The sequence below is a fragment of the Schistocerca serialis genome, chromosome 3, assembly GCF_023864345.2.
Source record: "Schistocerca serialis cubense isolate TAMUIC-IGC-003099 chromosome 3, iqSchSeri2.2, whole genome shotgun sequence".
In the NCBI taxonomy this organism is placed as follows: Eukaryota; Metazoa; Arthropoda; class Insecta; order Orthoptera; family Acrididae; genus Schistocerca; species Schistocerca serialis.
In genome coordinates, this window is record NC_064640.1 from 1,006,751,596 (window position 1) to 1,006,774,389 (window position 22,794).

Below are 22,794 nucleotides of genomic sequence, written 5' to 3' on the forward strand. Positions count from 1 at the left end.
TAGACTTTCCTGCTTCGTTGACAAGTCGGAACACATGCCGCTAGACGGCTACGAATTTTTGTGTATAACATGGCAGTGTGTAACGTAACTACGCTGGTGCGTGAGAAACAGGGTGCAGTAATCGTATTTCGAACTCAGAGTTCGTACATGAATGGAACACCCTCTCCTTCTGCACGACAATGCCAGATCATACATGAGCGCTACGACATCTGTAACAATCTGACGCCTCGGGTTCACTGTCGTCAGTGATCCTCCACACAGTCCCGACTTGGTCCCATTCGATTTTTATTTGTTTCCGAAACTTAAAGAACACCTTCGATGACTTTACTTTGATAGTGATGAAGTGCTGCAAGCAGAGGCGACGTTGTGGCTCCTTCAAGAAAGTCATTCCACAGTGACGGTAGCAAAACACTTGGTCTCTCGTTGGGAGAACTGTATTCGTGGTCAGAGTGCTGTGCCGAGAAATAAGTATGTAGACATGAAAAATAAAGATATAAAATGTTAATAAAGTTTGTTTCATTTAAAAACTTTAAAAAGTTTTTACATTAAAAATTCGGAGGGGTTACTTTTCATTGACAGGAATCGGACTGTGTGACGATACGGTGGCGAGTCGTTTTAAGAACGTGCAGTCACAGTAACCTGTGCGCCTCCTGCGCCGCAGCGCGGATCGTGCGATGTGCCGAACACCTCACCCACTGAAGGTACCAAATGCAAACTTGTGGCGCCGTTTTCACTGTTCACACGTGACTTGTAGAATATTAATATGCTGAATTTTCACCTCTTCTTGTCCTCCCGTCAAGTTTCACGTCCAATGACGTAGTTTATTTTCGGAAACTATTGTTAATGTGAACAGTTTCTTTGTTATAAGATGCATGTCTTCCCGCTGATTCCAAATTGACCAAGGAAATTCTGGAATGATTCCTTTCAATTGGATATGGTCCAGTTCCTCCCTGGTCCTATTTCGTAGACTTCTGAGCATCCTGATTTCTGTTTTTCCCTAAATCATCTCAGGCGAGTGGTAGGTTAGCTGCTTCATTAAGGTCATGACCAATTAGTGAGCGAAACATTTTCCACAGACCTATTGTGTCGAAACTCTTTGCAATTTAGTCACCATCGATTCTATAACTATCTCGTGGTCAGTGGTCTTATTCTTTACTTGAAGATCCCAACTCATTCGTCCCAAATGTATGTGATGTGTTTCTACTATCGGCAACTTCATGAACTATCTGTTACAAGCAGTTTTCAGCAAAAGCTTTTTGAAAAGTTCCGCATATTGTGTTCTTTCACCACTACTTCTGAACTGTAATTCTCACAGTTTATTGAAAAATGGTCTAAAACTACTCCCGTTATTACTGCATAAATGGAGACACACTTTCTAACTTATATTTTCCAATATTTCTGCGAATGAATCTAAGTCGGTGGAAGGTCCCACCATACTACCTTCATTTCTTTTAAAGAGGTGGAGCCCCTCTACGCCCACACCGGCGTGATGGCCAACAGAAGAGGTCTACTGCCATCACTGCGTGATGGTTAGTTTTCACTAAAGTGAGGTCTCGAAGGATGTGGGTACTGCGATGTTTGCATATTTCCGGTTAAGGTTAACCATTAATACGTGCTCATCTGGAAATAGATTGGGTCGAAAGCTGAACGAAGGATAGCGGTTTGAAGGACAGAGGGAAAAAAGTGCCAAGGCAAGAGCCAAGGGGAAAAAACCTCTGCGATAGTTGGGTCGGGTTGTAAGAGCAGTAGCGGCTTTCTTAATGCCTGCAACAGGTCGTGCAAGAGTAGGCTTTGTTAGTAGTGAGTATTATGCAAGTCGATACCTTTGTCGTTGTCGGTGGTGTTACTCGGCGGCTGCCACTGGGTGCCAGTGTTGATTTCTCGGTCTGCGTCAGCATATCTGTAACAGTTAGGTTCATCATCGTTTTGTGTCCGTTAGGTCATATGTCAGATTCACAGTGTAGGGTGATGTTGGAGGTTTGCTTGTGCATCAGTGTGCGAGCTTGTCGGTTTCCCTGCTGTAGCCTGTTGGTCGGCTTTAATAGCAGCTGGCATATCAAGTCAACGTTGCTGATATGCAGGGGCTTGCCGACGTTGTCGGTTGTGGCTGTATGTTAGCTTGCCATAGGTGGTTATGCCCTAACTAGTTGAGACTTTTACTACGTTCAGCCTACACATCATGTTATATACTAGGGGAGGTTGTGCCGTTGTTGCGACACTGACCATGCAGGATTTGGTATTACATGGTTCAGGTATTCCATTTTTTTTAAAGTCGGTTAAGGCGAATACCGCGATTTTTCCTCTTAAAAGGATGGATTTCCCTCAAAATATTGCGACGACAGGCTATAATCGAAGTTTGAGCTTCAGCTCAAATAACCTCGTTGTCGATGAGATGTTAAACATTAATCTCCCTTTCTTTTGATAGTTAATTTCACTGGAACGCTAATACAGAAAAAAGTTCCATGTCTTTGGTCATAAGTTTTTATATACTCCAGTATATACACAACGTTGACGCCAGCTAAATTTTATCACAATAAACAATGAAGTTCCTTCCAAAGTGTCTTTTTCATACAGACTTTAGCTTGAATTCCAGAGCAAATTTTGATGCACCTCACAGCTTTCCAAAATTTCTTCAAACTCAGACTCCTTCGAGAACATATCTGTAGATGGCCACTAATTGTGGGGAAGCAATTCCTTTTGCTGCACAGTAACAGTGGCGAGTTAGTGGGAGAGAGGGACTTCTCTATCTACCCAACCCCTAGATCAAACGGAGTGCGCCATCTGTGTATATTCGTGGCAGACAAACTGTTGCACTACTATGTAAACCACAAATGAAATATTGTTTGAATTTTGTAATGTGTTCATAGAATTAAAAGACAGAAAAACTTAGTAGAGTGCATTGTGTTTTAATCTGTAACCGGGAATGCGAGCCATTGGACAGCTATGTACGGACACCTTTGAGTCACATCAAGAAAATTGAAGATCGTGCGTTCAGAGAACTGCTAGAACTGAACTTTCGCGTGAGCTGCCGCTGTTGAAATGCCTGTTTCGTTTCAGTCTAAAACGGTTTGTGCGCCGCCCGTCCTATTCTAAATCTGCGTGGGCAGTGGAGCAGAAATTTACCATATTTAGGCGATCAAAAAACCAGTACTTTGAACTATTAGACCTATTAATTTTTGAATAGTAATTAACAAGGAAGGGAAATTTGAGGGGATTTAGGCCCTCAAATGTGCCGAGTTCTGATTCGGGAAGCAAAAATTAATGTGCGTGTGAAACAATTCTTTTGAATCTATTAGTACTGAAGAGAGTGAACTTTTAATTTATTAGCCGGCCGGAGTGGCCGTGCGGTTCTAGGCGCTGCAGTCTGGAGCCGAGCGACCGCTACGGTCGCAGGTTCGAATCCTGCCTCGGGCATGGATGTGTGTGACGTCCTTAGGTTAGTTAGGTTTAATTAGTTCTAAGTTCTAGGCGACTGATGACCTCAGAAGTTAAGTCGCATAGTGCTCAGAGCCATTTGAACCATTTTTTTAAAAATTTATTGTTATTTCCTTTCCCATTTTAAGGTGGAGAGAATGGCTTTACGTGTCAGTCTAGGCGAGCTAAATCTGCACAAGCAAATTAAGAGTATCAAGTTTTTGGCTACTTTCTGGATGCTCATCAAAGTAATAGACAGACCCTTAGGGCGTAGTCACGGCAACAACGACGACGTGACAAATCCGACGCTACACAATTTTATCGTGTGTTGGAGCGAGGTGACGAAAGGTAACACACTGGCCGAAAGAGCAGGGTTCAGATGCTCGCCCGACCACTCAGATGTGTGTGTCCCCTGCTTTTCCTAAATCGACTAAGGAAAATGCCGGGATGATTCTTTTAAATTGGATAGCTCGATTTCCTTCGGTATCCTTCTGTTAGTGCTCCGCCCTTGATGACCTCGTGGTTGACGAGATGTAATTCATTTTCCTTATGCTTTTCCTCGTTAAAAGCTGTGTTCCAGTCATTCGACCGATTCCATGAAACAAGCTGTTGCTCTAAATTTTCGTAAGCGATAATGGGAATTAGTGTAACCTGTACACCTACTAATGATTTAATTATCTGTAATTTGGTTCTCGCTAATAGTTAAACCATTTAATATTGGTAGAGGAATGTACAAGGCCATTGCTGATTTTGTTAAAGTATAGAAGCGGCATTTAACGTAATAAGGAAAGCAATAATCTAGAAAAACAATGTCGCTTACATACACGTTTCAGATATTGGATTATTAAATTGTTGCTACATTAAGAATAATTTTTGCGTTGTGTTGCATCGTCGCTTATGGGGGACAACGTAATGGTTTGCAACGCCAAAATTTTGTTTTGCACATTATCAAGTGTCCGTTAGTGATGTGATCGTTGCAACCATAGTTTTACTATAGTTCTATATACTGCTGTGATATGAGTGTTCCCATGTAAACCATGCAAGAGTGTACCCAGTGTCTGAGCTAATGAGTAGGGTTAGGGAGACCAACTCATGACAGTTTCGCTGTGAATGACGAAATAGTTTTGAAATTTCACAATAAATGTCTCTGGATACATGAGCTACTGGTCAATATGCATTACATGATCTGTCTTTCTTTAAACTGATACTGAACTGATTGGTATATCTGTCTGAGTGTCTCTCTGGTAGGGCAGGATGCGAGTTCGCCTTGAGACGATTCTTCTGGAGGGAGAAGACCAGCTGTACTCCCTTACCCCTTCTTAGGTGCTCCTTAAAATTTCTGTGTTCACAAACATACTTTATATCTCCTTAACGTACCACAAGAATTTTATGAGTAAGCAAGCATTAGAACGCTTTCCTGAAGGCCAAAAAACAAAATAAAAGTAATTTTGGATTAACTCTAGTCTAGCGAGGGGAAGCTGTGCTCTTTCAGACAATTTGACGGTGGCCAAATTGGAAAGATTACACGCACAGCCGTGCGAGTGGATCTCAGTGCCTACATCCTCTGTATATCAGATTTTCTGCGTCAAGTTTTGGTGGGGACAATGTTCGGTGTATAGCCCACCACCGTTGAAGGTCCTCTATTTTCATGGTATGCAAGTCAGTCTCACGGAAAAAGTGCAGGAAGCTATAGAAGCGCTGTTATTGACAGTTTTTATTAAACGAGTAGGCAACATACCATCCTGAGTAATGACTGGTTGTTTAGTATATGCTACAATTTCTTCTATTCACTATGGGTTCAAATGAACTGATTTCTGTGAGGCCTCTCTCCTTTCCCAGAGGGAATTAAAGATAATTAAAATGGCAAGAACCTTAGCTGACATATTTATTACCCACATTGAAATAATTTTTTTGCAAAATTTCAACAGGCAACTGAAGAAGTTATTTACTATGAACACCATGCCGATGCCGGCCGGGGTGGCCAAGCGGTTAAAGGCGCTACAGTCGGGAACCGCGCGACCGCTACAGTCGCAGGTTCGAATCCTGCCTCGGGCATGGATGTGTGTGATGTCCTTAGGTTAGTTAGGTTTAAGTAGTTCTAAGTTCTAGGGGACTAATGACCTTAGAAGTTAAGTCCCATAGTGCTCAGAGCCATTTGAACCATGCCGATGACACAGTATTTCTGTTGAAAGGTACAGAGGAAAACATTGTTAATATTGCTAATATGCATGCACACCTAAATATTATGCATGACATGATCAAAATCGCCAGCGTAGTAGAAGCAGATACCACTAATAACTTTTTAGATATAGCAATAAAGGACAAGGATTCAGTGCAAAAACTCGAATTTCTCGGTAAGCAACAACAACAGATACATTAATCAGAAATAGATTATGCCACCCAGCAATGCACAAAAAATCGTACTTCCATGTAATGTTGTGCAGAACGATAAATTTTCAACTGGATGAAGGCGAAATTAACAAAGAAATAACATTCCTTCGAAATTTATCCAAAGCGAAAGATTTTGATCAAAAAATAATTGAAGAAATGTACAAGCAAAAATTAATAAGTGGACAGATTCTGCAACCAGTGACGTTAATTTAGATATATAAATGATTAAACAAAAGACTGATTTTGCAGTTCTCTCATATTTTAGTTAGATTTGAGACAAAACTGCCATAACTTTTAAGCAATGGATTTCGCACCATAAAACAATATTAAAGATATTGTAGGACGTGCCACTCGCATAACGGAACCATTACATAAATCCAGAATATATAAAAGTAAATGTTATGATATACATTGGACAAACCGGTAGTAATTTTCAGATCACATTCAAAGAACACGCGAAATCAACGAAAATAATCCATGTGCATTTGCTATGCATCAAACACACAACACACACATCCCGAAACATTTTCGACAGATTCGAAATCCTTCACCAGAGAAAGAAATGAAAGAAAGTGGGTGTTCTGGGAGAAATCAAAAATTTTAGCCATTTAAAAAGTTAGCCAGATAAATTTATCAATGAAAAAACTGAAGTGAAAAATAGAAGGTATGTCACCAATGTTGCTGGCATTCTGCTTAAAGATAATCAAAACCAAAATAGTGACTCCACTCGTAAATGTGACACTACAGTACAGTACGGAAGGTAGCTGATTGAACTATTTATTTGCATAATTAACCTGATATGACTAAGGCCATCAGACTCTCTTTAACATCGGACCAGTGTTTCATACATGTAGCACCTATTTTACATAGTAGTTACCTGAGAAATAATTTTAATGTGACGAATAGTACTAAAATGATCTGAGTGTCTGTTGACACAATTTGAGTAAAAACTGACTATGAACTAATTAAGTTAATACTGCCAGTACTTCCAGCTGCTGGTGCTGCGACTAATAATAATAATAAGCGCAGATATAAAAATAATTCACAGGCGTACAAAACAGATGTTTTCTGATATAACGAATTCAGGGGAGAGGAAATTTAAGGAGACTGCACCAGGTAAAAGAACAGGGAAATGGGCAAGACTTGGTTGGAAAGAAGAATGCACAGGGGAAACGAGTGCGTGCAGGGACAATGGCAGTCATTATTGTTGCTTCATTAGATATGTCATTAACTGTCTTCTGAAGCTGGAAGTGTTATTTAGATCTGTAATATAATGCAGGAGGTAATTCCACAGACGGTTTGCTGCTACTGAGAAGGACTTCGAGAAACTGGCCGAACGATGGAGTGAGACAGAAAGGATTCTGCTCTGATGGAAATGGGTGTTTCTCCATGTTGTTCAGACAAGAGCATTAAGGTTGAGGAGTGATATGAGGGACAGTGTACGTTGATAAGACAGTAGAGAAGGAAGAAGGCATGGAAATTTCTGTACTTGTTTGCACACAGCCATGACAGCTGTGTATATGACGGTTAAACACAGACAGTAGAACATCACATATATAACGAACAGAATCATTCATAACCAGATCCAGGCGCCGTGAGCTTTGCTGTGAAAGACCTTGGAGGATAACATCGCCGCCATCAATAATTGGAAGTGTAAGTGTTTGTACAAGTTTCTTCTTCAGGTCAAGAGGGAAGAGCTTTTTAAATTTTTGTAGGACATGCACAGATGCTGATGCCTTCATGTACACTGCAGTTATGTACTCAGTCCAATTTATATTTTCATCTATTATTACTCCTAGACTTTTTGCTGAGCGCGAAAAGTTGATATTTAATGAACTTAGAATGACCAACCAGTACTGCTTGGGTTTTGGATGGGTTGAGCTTTAACGCTACATTCTGTGCCCATTTTGATCGTGCACACAGGTCGGTACATAGATCCCGATTCCTGTTTTCAGGTTTATTGGTTTTGCACTCAGATAAAACTGGAGGTTATCAGCGTAAATGTGGTATTTGAAGTAGGACAGAACTGATTGTTATCACCAAACGAAACTACAATTATCTGGCTATAACTGTGGAATTCTTTGATTGCCTTGGGTGAGGGCTCGACGAACTACAACATACGGAATGTTATTTCATTTTATAACATGAATGAATAAAAAGATATATCTAACTTGATACACACAGGAGTGCTCGATAATTTTCAACTGTCACTGACTATTAAAGCATCACTTCATGCACTAATTAACAAATTCTTCTCTCGAAGTACAATGCTAAATATTTACAAAAGTACATTTCCATCTGAGACTTGAATAACACTTTAATCCTAACTGATGGTGCTAACAGCATCAGTTGAGGTCATGTACTGGGATGAGCACTTCCATGTTCGGTTCTATATTGACATCTGAGCTAGGATGCTGTTGTGTTGAGAGAGAGTCGTTGTCTTCAGCAGCGTCTCCCATTCGTCGTTGCGGACTGAGGCGAGACATCGTTAACGTCTGTGATATCGATGTACGTTGCCGACTCTCCTGTGGCGCCGCGATCTTTGGACGATACCACGGTGATGACACATCATTGACATAACAATGAAAAGAGTATATTTATTTATTTATTTAACCTGATCACATTAGGGCCACCAAGCCCTCTCCTACATCGGACCAGTGTTTCACACATTGCCGGCCGCGGTGGTCTTGCGGTTAAGGCGCTCAGTCCGGAACCGCGCGACTGCTACGGTCGCAGGTTCGAATCCTGCCTCGGGCATGGATGTGTGTGATGTCCTTAGGTTAGTTAGGTTTAAGTAGTTCTAAGTTCTAGGGGACTGATGACCACAGATGTTGAGTCCCCTAGTGCTCAGAGCCATTTGAACCATTTTTGTTTCACACATTCAGCATTTCACACATCAGAGCTACATCATGACAATAGTTTAAATACGAAAATTAGATTACTCTAGTGACAATATGAATAATGAGTAATGACTAAGACCTAATAAAGTAAAGGCCCGCATCTCGTAGTCGTGCGGTAGCGTTCTCGCTTCCCACGCCCGGGTTCCCGGGTTCGATTCCCGGCGGGGTCAGGGGTTTTCTCTGCCTCGTGATGGCTGGGTGTTGTGTGCTGTCCTTAGGTTAGTTAGGTTTAAGTAGTTCTAAGTTCTAGGGGACTGATGACCATAGATGTTAAGTCCCATAAAAAAAATAAAAAAAATAAAGTAAATGCTGGCAGTATTTTTACAACAGGTGCTATACATACAAATTATGATACAAGCAATAATAATAACAGTAAAAAAATAAAATAATAATGATAAACATGAGAAAAATCGGCAATAGTAATGAAGATTTGTGCAGATGTACATTAATATCTTGGTGTGTAAAGTAGATGTTTACTAGTATAGCGAGTTTTGGGGAAGGGAGATTTAAGGAGGGGGAAAGAGGGAAGTAATGAGGTGAAGTGCATTCATGTACAGAGGAAGTCATTACTGTTGCTTAGGTAGATACGTCATTAACGGTTTTTTGAAGCCGGACATGTTTTTGAGTTCTCTAACATAATGAGGGAGGTTATTCCAGAGTCGGGTTCCCGCTACTGTAAAGGACTTGGAGAAGGTGACTGAGAGATGCAGTGGAACAGAGAGGATTTTATTATGATGGGAACGTGTGTTTCTGTCATGTTGTTCCGACATAAGCGTTAAGGAGGAGAAGAGATACGAGGGACAGTGTACATTTATAACGCAGTAGATGAGACAGAGTGTATGGAAATCACTGCGTTTGTCTGCACGCAGCCAGGACAATTTTGCATATGCTGGTGAAATGTGATCAAAAAGTCGAACGTCACAGATATATCGGACGTAGGCATTCGTGACCAGTTCCAGACGTCGCGAATTTTCCTGAGAGAGGCCTTGTAGGATAATATCGCTGTATAGGACATCAAAGAAGCACAAGATAGTCGCCTCTTGTGCAACCATGACAATCTTCAGGTAATCTATTACTTTTATTAAGGTAGATGTGGTGAGAAGCAGAATTGCTCAAGCAAAGGCTGCTTTTAACAAGAAGAAAAACATCTTAACATCTAAGAGCATCAGCCTTGAAATCAGGAAAAGATTTTTGAAATTATATGCGTGGAGTGTGGCATGCTATGGGTGTGAAACATGGACTCTCAGGACAGTGGAAGACCAGAAGCTAAATTCTTTTGAAATGTGGTGCTATAGACGCATGCTCAAAGTAAAAAGTATCGACAAGGTCACAAACGAAATGGTTCTGGAAAGAGCAGGTGAGAAGAGAAGCTTCTTGAGTTTCATTGTTAAAAGAAGAGTGCAATTTACAGGCCATCTATTAAGACATAAAGGACTCCTGAACACAATCATAGAGGGATATGTCGAGGGAAAAAGACCAAGAGGAAGACCACGGCTGAGGTACATGGATCAAATCGTGAAAGATGTGGGATGTAACACCTATGAAGAAATGAAAAGCTGAAAGACGCACAGAATGGAGACAAGCAGCCATTGTAGCTGTTGCAAACCAATCCCTGGATTGACCACTACAGAAGAGAAGAGAGATGTGGTGTAATATTTACGGAAACCTGATTGGTATTCGTCTAGTAGGTATTTTGTAGTTATCTGGTCGTGGACTATATATTCTAAGGCATTGGACAGTGTAGGAAGAATGTAAATAGGTCGGTAATTATAGGGTGCTGTGCAACGTCCTTTCTAGGTAGTGACATAACTGGTCCCTGTTTCCAGGTCTCAGGGAAAACATCTATGGTTAAGGAACGGTTGACGATATGCGTTATAGTGGGAAGTACTGGGTTAATACTAAGCTTCATCATTTAGACTGTGATATCAGGTCCAGTAGTTGCCGATCTGATACGCATGATCGCTTTTTTTTAACAGTATTGTAAGTAACATGCTTTACATAGAATGTGTTCGTCACCAGTGTGACTATGTTGAAAAATAAATATGTAGACATGAAGAATAAAGATATAGAATGTTAATAAAGTCTGGTTTGTTTAAAACACTTTAAGGGTATACACATAAAAAATTCGGAGGCATTACTTTTCAGCACAACTTCATACAGAAATTTAATTTTAAGTTGTTGGAACGAAGGTATATTGTTTTTAACATAAAAATTTTTAGAATGACACTTTACGTGTACGATTTGTCTTCCGATGCACTGTGTAACAAGGAGCCGTCCTCCAGGTAATGATTTAGCGGACAGGGTGGGCAACAATCTGCGATTTTTTGCTGACTATGCCGTGACGTACGGTGGTTCGAAGTTGGGTGACTGTAGGAAGATATAAGACGAGTTAGACACAATTTTCAGTTGGTGTGAATGGCAGCTAACCCTAAAAGTGGAAATATGTAAGTTAATGCGGATGAGTAGAAAGATCAAACCTACAATGTTCGGATACAGTGGTACTAGAGTCCTACTTGACACAGTCAGGTCGTTTAAATATCTTGGCGTAACGTTGCAAAGCGATATGAGGTGGAAGAGTATGTGAGAACTGTGGTAGGGAAGACATATGGTCGACTTCACTTTATTGGGAGAATTTTAGGAAAGAGTGGTTCACCTGTAAAGGAGACCGCATATAGGACGCTGGTACGACCTATTCTTGAGTACTGGTTGAGTGTTTGGGATCCGTAGCATGTCGGATTGAAGGAAGACATAGAAGCACTGCAGAGGCGGGCTGCTAGATTTGTTATTGGTAGGTTCGAACATCACGTAGGTGTTACGGAGATGGTTCGGGAACTCAAATAGGAATCTCTGGAGGGAAGGCGACTTTCTTTTCGAGAAACACTATTGAGAATATTTAGAGAACCAGCATTTGACGCTGACTGCCGAACGATGCTACTGTCGCCAGTATAGGTGATGCTGTGATCGCCTGGACGAGTTTATATGGATAGTAGATCGGAGGTCACAATGTTTTAGCTGATGAGTGCGTGTGAGTTTACACACCCTAACGTCTGTTGTTTCGAAAATAATAGTAACGCAGTGGTGGCGTTTGTAACTAATAGCATACAGCTGATTTAGTGCCCTACCTATCCTGTCTGCCTTTTCGGTACATCCTACTATTATAGGGTACGTGTTATCCTTTTCTCCACCCGTATGAAGAGGGTTGTCGATCAGTTCCAGGCGATGGAAATGTTTTTTCAAGCGACTTTGATTGAATTTGGTGTGTGCAATGGTTATATAAAATCCTCTTGACAACGTGTGCTTCATATTCATGAGCTCACAGCGTGTATCGCTCCATAATGTTTCCTTTCGTCATTGGTTCTTCTGCTCCATCCCTAGTACCAACTGCTTCGCATCGTCCTTTCAAATCGTTGTATGTAACCTGTGTGTGGTACATTTGGATAACATGGCATTCCTAAAGCTGCGCATTGTTTAGACAACGGATGCCGCTGTGACCTTTCATCCAGATTAATGTGATGAATTCTTCTCGGGTTATCAGCCGAATGGTGGCGTCGTCTTGTCGCAACGTTTCAATGAGTTTCTGGTGAAGATGATGGGTACGAAACCCATTGAAATGTTGCGACAAGACGACGCCACCACTCGGCTGATAACCCGAGAAGAATTTATCAGTGGAATACGCCGAGAAAGACTGCAATCGCACAGATTAATGTGATTTCCTTTTGCCGATTTTTCAGCCACTGACTTTCTATATAATGTCAAACGCCTGGGTTGCCGTGTCGCTGTGTAAAACGGTTTTTCAAGATCATAACTTCTGCTCGAGAGTCAGTCAAGGTAATATTTTTGCCTTAAATGTAGTTTTATGCGTACTCGATTGCTTCTAAAATGGCTTCTAGCTCTGCCGCCGTAATAGACATTTATACAGCTAATTTATAACATCCCCAAGCTTGTGTTGTCTAGTCTATGACTGCACATCCTGTCAGTACAACCTCATGGGTGTCACAGTTGGTAACGGAATAGCAGGTTTCCGTCAGAGGCCGATAGCAGTCGCTCAGAATCTGACGGAGCCAGTGGTGCGCGCCCGCTGTGCCATGCCTACAGCGGTTCAGGGCTTCAAGCGCCCTCTGCCGCCACGCTTCAGGACGGCTGGCAGCCTCATCGCTACGACACCATGGTTCGTCCTTAATGCAGCGAGCCTCATCGTAATTGACATTGTGATAGCTGGACTGTTTCTTGCTGCATTATTTGTAAGGAGTCTTCGTTCACTTGGAGAAATGCAAGTTTACTTGTTCACCAATTTTTTCTGTTCCTATCCAGTTTTCCTACAGCGACAGTTGGCGCTCCTCTCTGTAGCCCACCTCTCTGTCCCGTTGTGTACAAAGTTATACACAACACATCTAGTGCCATTTTCCTTCTTGGGTCCATCTGAATATACACCGGTGTCCAAAATTAAAGCAAAAAATCATTATTTCCCCGTCCTGAGTCTCATTCACAATATAATCATACGAACTGTCATGGATGTCTGTACGATCGTGTATTGCACGGAAGATGGCACTCTGGTCAACGGACCACCACGCCAACAATGACAAGAGAGCACCTGTCAAACGGGATAGTGTTTTCTGGGTAGTCCCACATCGACGGTCACTGTATACACAGTCACAGACGGTGCAGTATGGCATAGAGAAGACTCCTACTGGACTCTCTGCGATGGAGGGCCATGGGAAGATTTGAAGCAGGACAGTCGCAAACTAATGTGGCCCAGTGGCTTAATGTGAATCGTCCTGTTGTTTCTCGCATGAGGCGACAGTTTATGGAGATCGAGGCTTCAGCAGAGTGGCCTTTATTGTCGGAGACCTGTTGCGTGTGTACCTATGACGCGTATCCACGGTGGTGGTGGTGGTGGTGGTGGTGGTGGTGGTGGTGGTTAGTGTTTAACGTCCCGTCGACAACGAGGTCATTAGAGACGGAGCGCAAGCTCGGGTTAGGGAAGGATTGGGAAGGAAATCGGCCGTGCCCTTTCAAAGGAACCATACCGGCATTTGCCTGAAACGATTTAGGGAAATCACGGAAAACCTAAATCAGGATGGCCGGAGACGGGATTGAACCGTCGTCCTCCCGAATGCGAGCGTATCCACGGAAGGGAACGTCTAGAGTGGAGCCATCGACATGCTGCCTGGACCGTCGAACAGTGGACCAATGTTCTTTTCGCAGATGAGTCCCGATTTGGTGTGGACAGTGATTCCCGATGGATTCGCATTTGGAGGGAACGTAGAACACGATTCCGGGACCTAACCATTGTGGAAAGAGACTGATACCGTGGATGATCCCTAATGGTGTGGGCAGGGATCATGTTGACCACTCGAATACCTCTTCATGAAACTGTACGGTTAAATCGGCAAGATTTAACTGCTGCCAAGTATCGTGACGAGATCTTGGGACCTCATGTCCTGTTGTTACGAGGTGCTGTGGGCCCAGACATCTTATTGGCGGACGATAATGCTCGCCCTCATAGAGCACGCGTGTTTGATACTTTCTTGGAAACGAGAGATATTGCACGCAAAGCGTGACCTGCTCGCTCTCCCAATTTGAATCCCATTGAGCAAGTCTGGGATGCACTAGGGACACTGATTGCATCACGTCGGCATCCACCAACCACTCTCCAAGATTTGCTAGCAGCGCTACAGGAAGAATGGGCTTATTGCCTCAGCATGATATTGATGGCATCATTCACAGCATGCCCCGTCGTTTGTCAGGCCTGTATTGCAGCCAGAGGTGGTCACATCCCATACTGAGCATATTAACCATTGTCGGAATGTGTGTGTAAATCCGTTAAGTTAGAAAAAACGAAGAACATTTTTGTCTACCGTTATGCATGTTGCAGTAGTTTACGTTCTGTGTTCTTTATATTTTTTCTTCTTTTCTATCACCTGATTATACTGTTTTGTTGCAAAATAAACGCAACCTCGCAAAATTTCGGTCTGTTGCTTTACATTTGGACACCAGTGTAGTATTTTGGTGTCCAGTAGGTGTCCGAAAACTTGTATCGCCGTCATATGCTCTGAAGGGCTATCATAGGAATCATTGAGATGATTTACTTTGATTTGTGTGAGGTATGTGACCTGCACCGACGGCCAACCAGCAGTTGTCAACCGTTCTTGTGGTGGAGGAATGGAATGCACTGCAACGAGAACTCTTTAGCAGCCTTGCGACCAGCATGAGAGCACGTAGCAGAGCATGGTGATACGTGGTGATCACAAACCCCTTTAGGAAGCATGTTCTACCATTTGTAACGTCCACGGTACCGTCACGAATCCCGATGACTTCTGACTTCAGCGTAGTTATCGTCCTTGAATGAAAGTGTCACTTCTGTTCGTCTCATTGCAGTTCTTTCTATCTCCGGTCTAAGTTTCATTGAGCTCTGTTACCAGGCAGTGACTTCAACGGTCGAAGGTTCGAATCCTTCCTCGGGCATGGATGTGTGTGATGTCCTTAGGTTAGTTAGGTTTAAGTATTTCTAAGTTCTAGGGCACTGATGACCTCAGATGTTAAGTCCCATAGTGCTCAGAGCCATCTCAACCTTTTGAACCAGGCAGTGACGCATCACGCGAAAGTTACTTCCATCCTTAAGTTTTGCACACTAATGTATTTTGAAACTCTTGTATAAAATTCTTACAGCTTTCGTAATAAATTTACAGTTTGTTCATTCTTCTGCCACTCTTTGTTTTCATAAAATCAGGAAGTCTATTGTTGGACGAACTGTATATAGTCCAAAATAATGGTCCTATAACCCTCCCTTGGCTCTTAAGATTCCTTCCTGGTAAGAATGAGATGTGTTCTTTATGCCAGGAACTCCATCTAATTAGAAAATATAGCTGATACTCTGTACTTGCATTTTTCGCTCAAAAGGTTTCATTTCGGAACTCTTTGGAACATCTTCTGGAAGCCAAAGAACACGGCATGAACCTAGGCGCCGGCATGTAGTGCTTTCTGGGTATAGTTGAAGAGCAGAGCGAGTTGGGCTTCACAAGGTTTCTCAGTCTGTAACTGCCTGTGTTAGTAGTACTTCCGCACGGTAGGAAATGGATATGGACTGTGCTTGTTATGTTCGGACAGAGGAAATGGCCTCTGTAGAGAAACAGCTACAAGCTTCATTGGCCACCGTTGGCAGGCTTCGGGCTGTTGTCCTAAACAGATCAGAGGAACAGCTGACAGGTTGCGAAGCAAGAGCCGTACGCATTCACAAGGGGAGGCTAAGACGTTCAGATCATGGATTTACTTCAAAGTTTCTACGATTTTAATAGTCCATTGTGACACCATAATGTTTAAGAGGTAAGGAGTACTACCTCGGCGATTTCAAGAAAATCGCAAGAGAAGTCTTAAGCGTCATTGATGAATCGGTGCGTTACGACTAAACACGAACCGGTGGCGGTCCTGCGGTTAGCGTTAAAGCTCCGTAGTCGGTGGAGGCCTATATCTAGTCCCGCTCATCTGTCTTTTTTTTATTTATTTTTTTCAACACTAGTCATATTATTTAGTACAGATTACATTTGAAAGGTAATATAATGGAAGGACATATGTATTTGCATTAATTTTTATTGAATTTCGAACGTTATTTGCCTGGTTCCTAATTTTTATTATTACTACAAATGTTATGCGACTTCTGTTTCTACAGGGAAGTTAAAAACTTAATCGAGCGCCTTCACACTTGACAACGAACGATAAATTGCTCTTCGTGAAGATGTTATTAAAATACATTCATTCGTTCATCGCCGATTTTCGGCACCGATATCTACGAAAATGCCAACGGCCTAGCCGCAGTGGTAACACCGGTTCCCGTCAGATCACCGAAGTTAAGCGCTGTCGGGCTAGGCTAGCACTTGGATGGGTGACCACCCGGTCTGCTGAGCGCTGTTGGCAAGCGGGGTGCACTCAGCCCTTGTGAGGCGAGGAGCTACTCGATTGAGAAGTAGCGGCTCCGGTCTCAGAAACTGACATACGGCCGGGAGAGCGGTATGCTGACCACATGCTCCTCCATATCCGCATCCAGTGACGCTTGGGGGTTGAGGACGAGACGGCGGCCGGTCGGTACCATTGGGCCTTCATGGCCTGTTCGGGTGGAGTTTAGTTTAGTTTTTATATTTACGAAAATGTTGCGTTCATCCAAGACTTCTTAAATAGTAGAACCCAGTACGTTGTCCGCGTCGGCGAGTGTTCATCAGAGACAAGGTTTTCGTCAGGAGTGTCACATGGAAGTGTGATAGTACCGCTGTTGGTCTCTATGTACATAAATGATTTGGCGGACAGGGTGGGCAGCAATCTGCGGCTGTTTGCTGATGATACAGTGACGTATGGTGATTAGAAGTTGGGTGACTGTAGGAAGATATAAGACGACTTAGACAAAATTTTCAGTTGGTGTGATGAATGGTAGCTAGCCCTAAAAGTGAAAATATGTAAGTTAATGTGGATGAGTAGAAAGATCAAACCTGCAATGTTCGTATACAGTGGTACTAGTGTTTTACTTGACACAGTCAGATCGTTTAAATATCTTGGCGTAACGTTGCAAAGCGATATGAGGTGGAAGAGCATGTGAGAACTGTGGTAGGGAAGGCGAATGGTCGACTTCACTTTTGCCCGCATCTCGTGGTCGTGCGGTAGCGTTCTCGCTTCCCACGCCCGGGTTCCCGGGTTCGATTCCCGGCGGGGTTGGGGATTTTCTCTGCCTCGTGATGGCTGGGTGTTGTGTGATGTCCTTAGGTTAGTTAGGTTTAAGTAGTTCTAAGTTCTAGGGGACTGATGACCATAAATGTTAAGTCCCATAGTGCTCAGAGCCATTTGAACCATTTTTTTCGACTTCACTTTATTGGGAGAATTTTAGGAAAGAGTGGTTCACCTGTAAAGGAGACCGCATATAGGACGCTGGTGCGACCTGTTCTTGAGTACTGTTCGAGTGTTTGGGATCCGCTCCAGGTCGGACTGAAGGAAGACATAGAAGCAATGCAGAGGCGGGCTGATAGATTTGTTATTGGTAAGTTCGAACATCACGTAAGTGTTACGGAGATGGTTCGGGGACTCAAATGGAAATCTCGGGAGGGAAGGCGACTTTCTTTTCGAGAAACGCTATTGAGAGAATTAGAGAACCGGCATTTGACGCCGACTTGCTGAACGATTATACTGCCACCAACACACATTCTGCGTAAGGACCAGGAACATAAGATACGAGAAATTAGGGCTCATACGGAGGCATACAGACAGTCGTTATTCCCTCGCTTTATTTGCGAGCGGAACAGGAGGGGAAGTGACAAGTAGTGGTACAGGATACCCTCCGCCATGCACCGTACTGTGCTTGCGGAATATCTACGTAGATGTAGAAACTGTTGGAAAAAAGAGAAATTTTTAAAAATGTTACCGTGGTTTATTTTTCCTTAGAAACTCTGAAGATTCCTTTTGCATGCGAGAAAATTCCATTCGTTGAATGTAGCAGGTACAGCTTCAATTTATGTTTTCCGTGTCTGTATGAAAAATACAATCATGTAACTTGAAACGTCGAAAGCACATCTGACTATTAATAGTACATTACCCTCATATTCTGGCATATTGTAACTCACTGTAATCTTGAGTGATATTTACACCTTTCTTTATCGATGTTTGACATCAGCCCTCCAAGACCGTTCCTCGCCCTTGAAACCTCTGTCTGCAGTTCGAAGCGTTCCGGTGCAAAGCAGTTCTCGGTACCTTACCCCACTGCAGGTACAAGGAACCCCGGAAATCACGGCAGGCATACTTTTCAGGAAAATGTTACGCATTTGGCCGTTTACTTGTCGATAGTTAAAATATTTATTGTGATGATAATTTTTAACAAGCAAGCATAAAGTTGGAAATTCGATAAAAGTTCATGCAAATACGTGTGTCTTTTCATCATATTCCCTTTCATATGTGATATGTATGAAGCTGCTTCCAAGGGTGGAAAGCGTGCTGGTCCCCGGCAAGAATACGCAAGGCGGATAAGTGTCGAGGTCCGGTGTGCCGGCTAGCCGGTGGATGATTTTTAAGGCGGTTTTCCATCTGGTTCGGCGAATGCGGGCTGATTCCCCTTATTCCGCCTCAGTTGCACTATGTTGGCGATTGCTGCACAAACAGTCTCCACGTACACGTACACCATACTCTCCATACACCACACACTCTTTCACGCAAACCTTTGGGGTTACACTAGTTTGATATGAGACGTTCCCAGTGAGGGAGGGGGGGGGGGGGGCTCCACTGGGGGCCGAAGAGCACAATAGCCCGGGGTTCGGTGTGGGGCGGCGGTGAGGTGGGTGGATTGCTGGGGCCTGTTGTGGGGTAGTGAACCACTGAGTGCTAAGCAGGAAGAAGCCTCTCCGTCGTTTCTAGGTTCCCGGTTTAATACACACACATACAGATTATGAGTAATGTTAAAAACTGTAAATAATAAAAGATGAGCGGGACTGGCCTAGCGATCCACAGATTACGAACGCTAACCACATGACAGCCTCCAGTCCGTGCTCAGGGTCGCAACGCGTCGGCGCATCATGGACGCGTAAAACTTCTCTTGCGATTTTCCCGAAATAGCCTATGTAGTATACCTTAGTAGTCGCACATTACATTGTCCTAACGGACTACTAAAAGTGTAAGTCGTTTGAAGTAAATCCATCATTCGAACGTCGTGGCCTCCACTTGTAAGTACGTTTGCCGGGAGGTCCGAGGTGCACAACAGACTCTGCCGTTGGCTAAGAAAGGACAGGGTACAAATTGTACCTTGTGTTGGAGCGAATGAAGCGTGACTGCTGACTGCCGGCTGCCACGCACTGTGCAGACTCAGCTCAATGTTTACAATATCGTACACATAAACGATCACGGTCCTCTAATACAAGACTGAACATAAACAATGGCCCGAAAACGAATAAAAAGTCTCCCAATCTATGCACTGCTCTGGATTCCGGCTTGCCCATTCTATAGTGAAAACACCATTAAAATAATCCTTTTTTTACTAACGGCAGCACATTTGTCTCTTATCCAAGTTATGTTTGTAAAAAGTACATATTTACTGTTTACAGTCGCGAGTTTGTCGTATGTTCAAAAGCCAAACGCTAAGAGGACGGTTGAATAATATTTTGTTCGTGCTGGATTTGGCAGCTGCTGTTCATTGTGTGAATGATAAAAACAATGACCCATCCGTTGCTGCAGTGCATTTTAATTTATTTTCTCGCAGCTAGTTTATGTGTTAGGCCATTATCAAATGATCCATACGGAATTAGATAAATACACTGAAGCGCCAAAGAAACTAGGCAACGGCCTTGCTGCAGTGGATACACCGGTTCCCGTGAGATCACCAAAGTTAAGCGCTGTCGGGCGTGGTCAGCACTTGGATGGTGACCAACCAGGCCGCCATGCACTGTTGCCTTTTTCGGGGTGCACTCAGCCTCGTGATGCCAATTGAGGAGCTACTCGACCGAATAGTAGCGGCTTCGGTCAAGAATACCATCATAACGATCGGGAGAGTGGTGTGCTGACCCCACGAGGATGACAACGGCGGTCGGATGGTCCTGGTAGGCCACTCGTGGCCTGAAGACGGAGTGCTGCTGCTGCTGCTGCTGCCGCCAAAGAAACTGGTATAGGCTTTGCTATTGCTTACGCCTTTGTCCCACAGTTGGCAGAGTCGGAGTGGCTACAATCGTATTTGGCAAGGTTAATTTGAAGGGGTGGCTGGATGCCATTCCTGCCCCCAGGACGGTATCAATGTACCTGAGCTGTCTGCGTCTAGTGGAAATCATGAAATAGTGCGAACATTTTTCAAATGTCTCTGAGTCGTGTAACTGAGGCGAGATATGGGGACCAGCCCAGTATTCACCTAGTGGGATGTGGAAAACCGCCTAAAAACCATATCCAGGCTGGCTGGCACACCGACCCTCGTCGTTAATCCGCCGCGCGGTTTCGATCCGGGGCCGGCGCGCCTAACCGAGTGCAGGAAGCAGCGCTTTAGCACTCTCGGCTAACCTGGGGAGGGTGGGGATAAATAAACAGGTATAGGCATGCGTATTCAAATACAGAGATATGTAAACAGGCAGAATATGGCGCTGCGGCCGCAACGCGTATATAACACAAGTGTCTGGCGTAGTTGTTAGATCGGTTACTGCTGCTACAGCTATCGAGATTTAAGTAAGTTTGAACGTAGTGTCATAGTCGGCGCACGAGCGATGGGACACACCATCTCCGAGGTAGCGATGAATTGGGGATTTTTCCCGTACGACCATTTCACGATTGTACCGTGAATATCAGTAATCCGGTAAAACATCAAATCTACGACATCGCTGCGGCCGCAAAATGATCCTGAAAGAACGGGACCAACGACAACTGAAGAGAATCGTTAAATGTGACAGTAGTGCAACCCTTCCGCAAGCTGCTGCTGATTTGAATGCTCGGCAATCAACAAGTGGCAGCGTGTGAACCATTCAACGAAACATCATCGATATGGGCTTTCGGAGCCGAAGACCAAATTGTGTACCATTGATGACTGCACGGCACAAAGCTTTACACCTCTCCTGGGTCCGTCAACACCGACATTGGACTGTTGATGACTGGAAACATGTTGCTTGGTCGGACGAGTCTCGTTTCAAATTGTATCCAGGGGATGGACGTGTACGGATATGGAGACAACCTCATGAATTTATGGACCCTGCATGCTAGCAGGGGACTGTTCAAGCTGGTGGGGGCTCCGTAATGGTGTAGGGCGTGTGCAGTTGGAATGCTATGGGACCCCAGTACACCTAAATTTAACTCTGACAGGTGGCACGTACGTAAGCATCCTTTCTGATTAGCTGCATCCATTCATGTCCATTGTGCATTCCGACGGACTTGGGCAATTCCAGCAGGACAATGCGACACCCCACACGTCCAGAATTGCTACAGAGTGGCTCCAGCAACGCTTCTCTCAGTTTAAACACTTCCGCTGGCCACCAAGCTCACCAGACATCAAGATTATCGAGCCTATCCAAGGGACTTTCATACATCCCGGTGACTTCAGTGTAATTATTGTCTTTGAATTAAAGTGTCATTTCTGTTCCTCTGACACTGTATTTCTATCAGCTCCCTTCTGTATTGGAATGGCTTGCAACGTGCTGTTCAGAAGAGATCTCCACTCCCTCGTACTCTCACGGATTTATGGACAACCCTGCAGGATTCATGGTGTCAGTTCCCTCCAGCACTACTTCAGACATTAGTCCAGTCCATGCCACGTCGTGTTGCGGCACTTCTGCGCCCTCGCGGGGCCCTACACGATATTAAAAAGGTGTACCAGTTTCCTTGGCTCTTCAGTGTATGTCTCTTTGACATGAAAATATGGTAACATGAACGTTTTTGTAGAAATTACATTACGTATATATTAAGCTGGTGTTAATATCATTTCTACATTATTAAAGACTGTGGAACTCAGTCAACAAAAAATACCGCGGAAGCACTTTTGAATTTGAGTAAAATGAGTGAACCTATTTACAGGGTGATTATAGCCACATTTTCGTTATTAGAGCGGGCCTCCGTGAAAAACGAGCGATCGCAGTACACTGAAACTTTGTGGGAACCTTTTTAAGGAGATGAGCGAGATAAATAAAGACTAAAGCAATGCAAAAAACATCTTAATTTCCACATGCGAAGGTAACGTATGTTAATGGCGTAGCATGTGTACGTTACAGGTTACAAAGATTGCTCTATGTGGCTACCTTCTGCGTTCACGACAGCCTAGAACGGGTTGCACATTGCGTCCAACATTCTCAGCTTTGGCAACAGCGACTTCTTCAACAATTTGAGGCTCAACTGGCCGTCGGCCTCTCCCAGCGGCAATTCCCCATCGCCAGTTAATTCGAACTTCCGAATCATGTTCTTCAAACCCGGTGCGCCGAGAGGACCTCACTGTATTCCTTTAATGTGTCGATACTCGCAAAGAGGATCACAACTGTTGTGGATTGGCAAGAGAGCCAACCCACTATGAGAGGAAGCCGAAAGGCACGCGTTTTAGCTCACGCAGGCTGGCGTGAGGTCTGGAACAGGTCAAGGAAATGAGACTAGCAAAAAAGGACGTAGCTGT

The 22,794-nt window shown here is 43.7% G+C and overlaps 1 protein-coding gene and 1 pseudogene across 1 annotated transcript in view; both read left to right on the forward strand.

Moving 5' to 3' along the window:
* The window catches only part of LOC126471458 (uncharacterized), a 1,143,134-nt gene that overhangs the window by 121,796 nt on the left and 998,544 nt on the right, over positions 1 to 22,794 (forward strand). The gene's annotated exons all lie outside the window — the stretch shown is intronic.
* LOC126471793 (5S ribosomal RNA) lies at positions 16,499 to 16,616 on the forward strand (annotated as a pseudogene).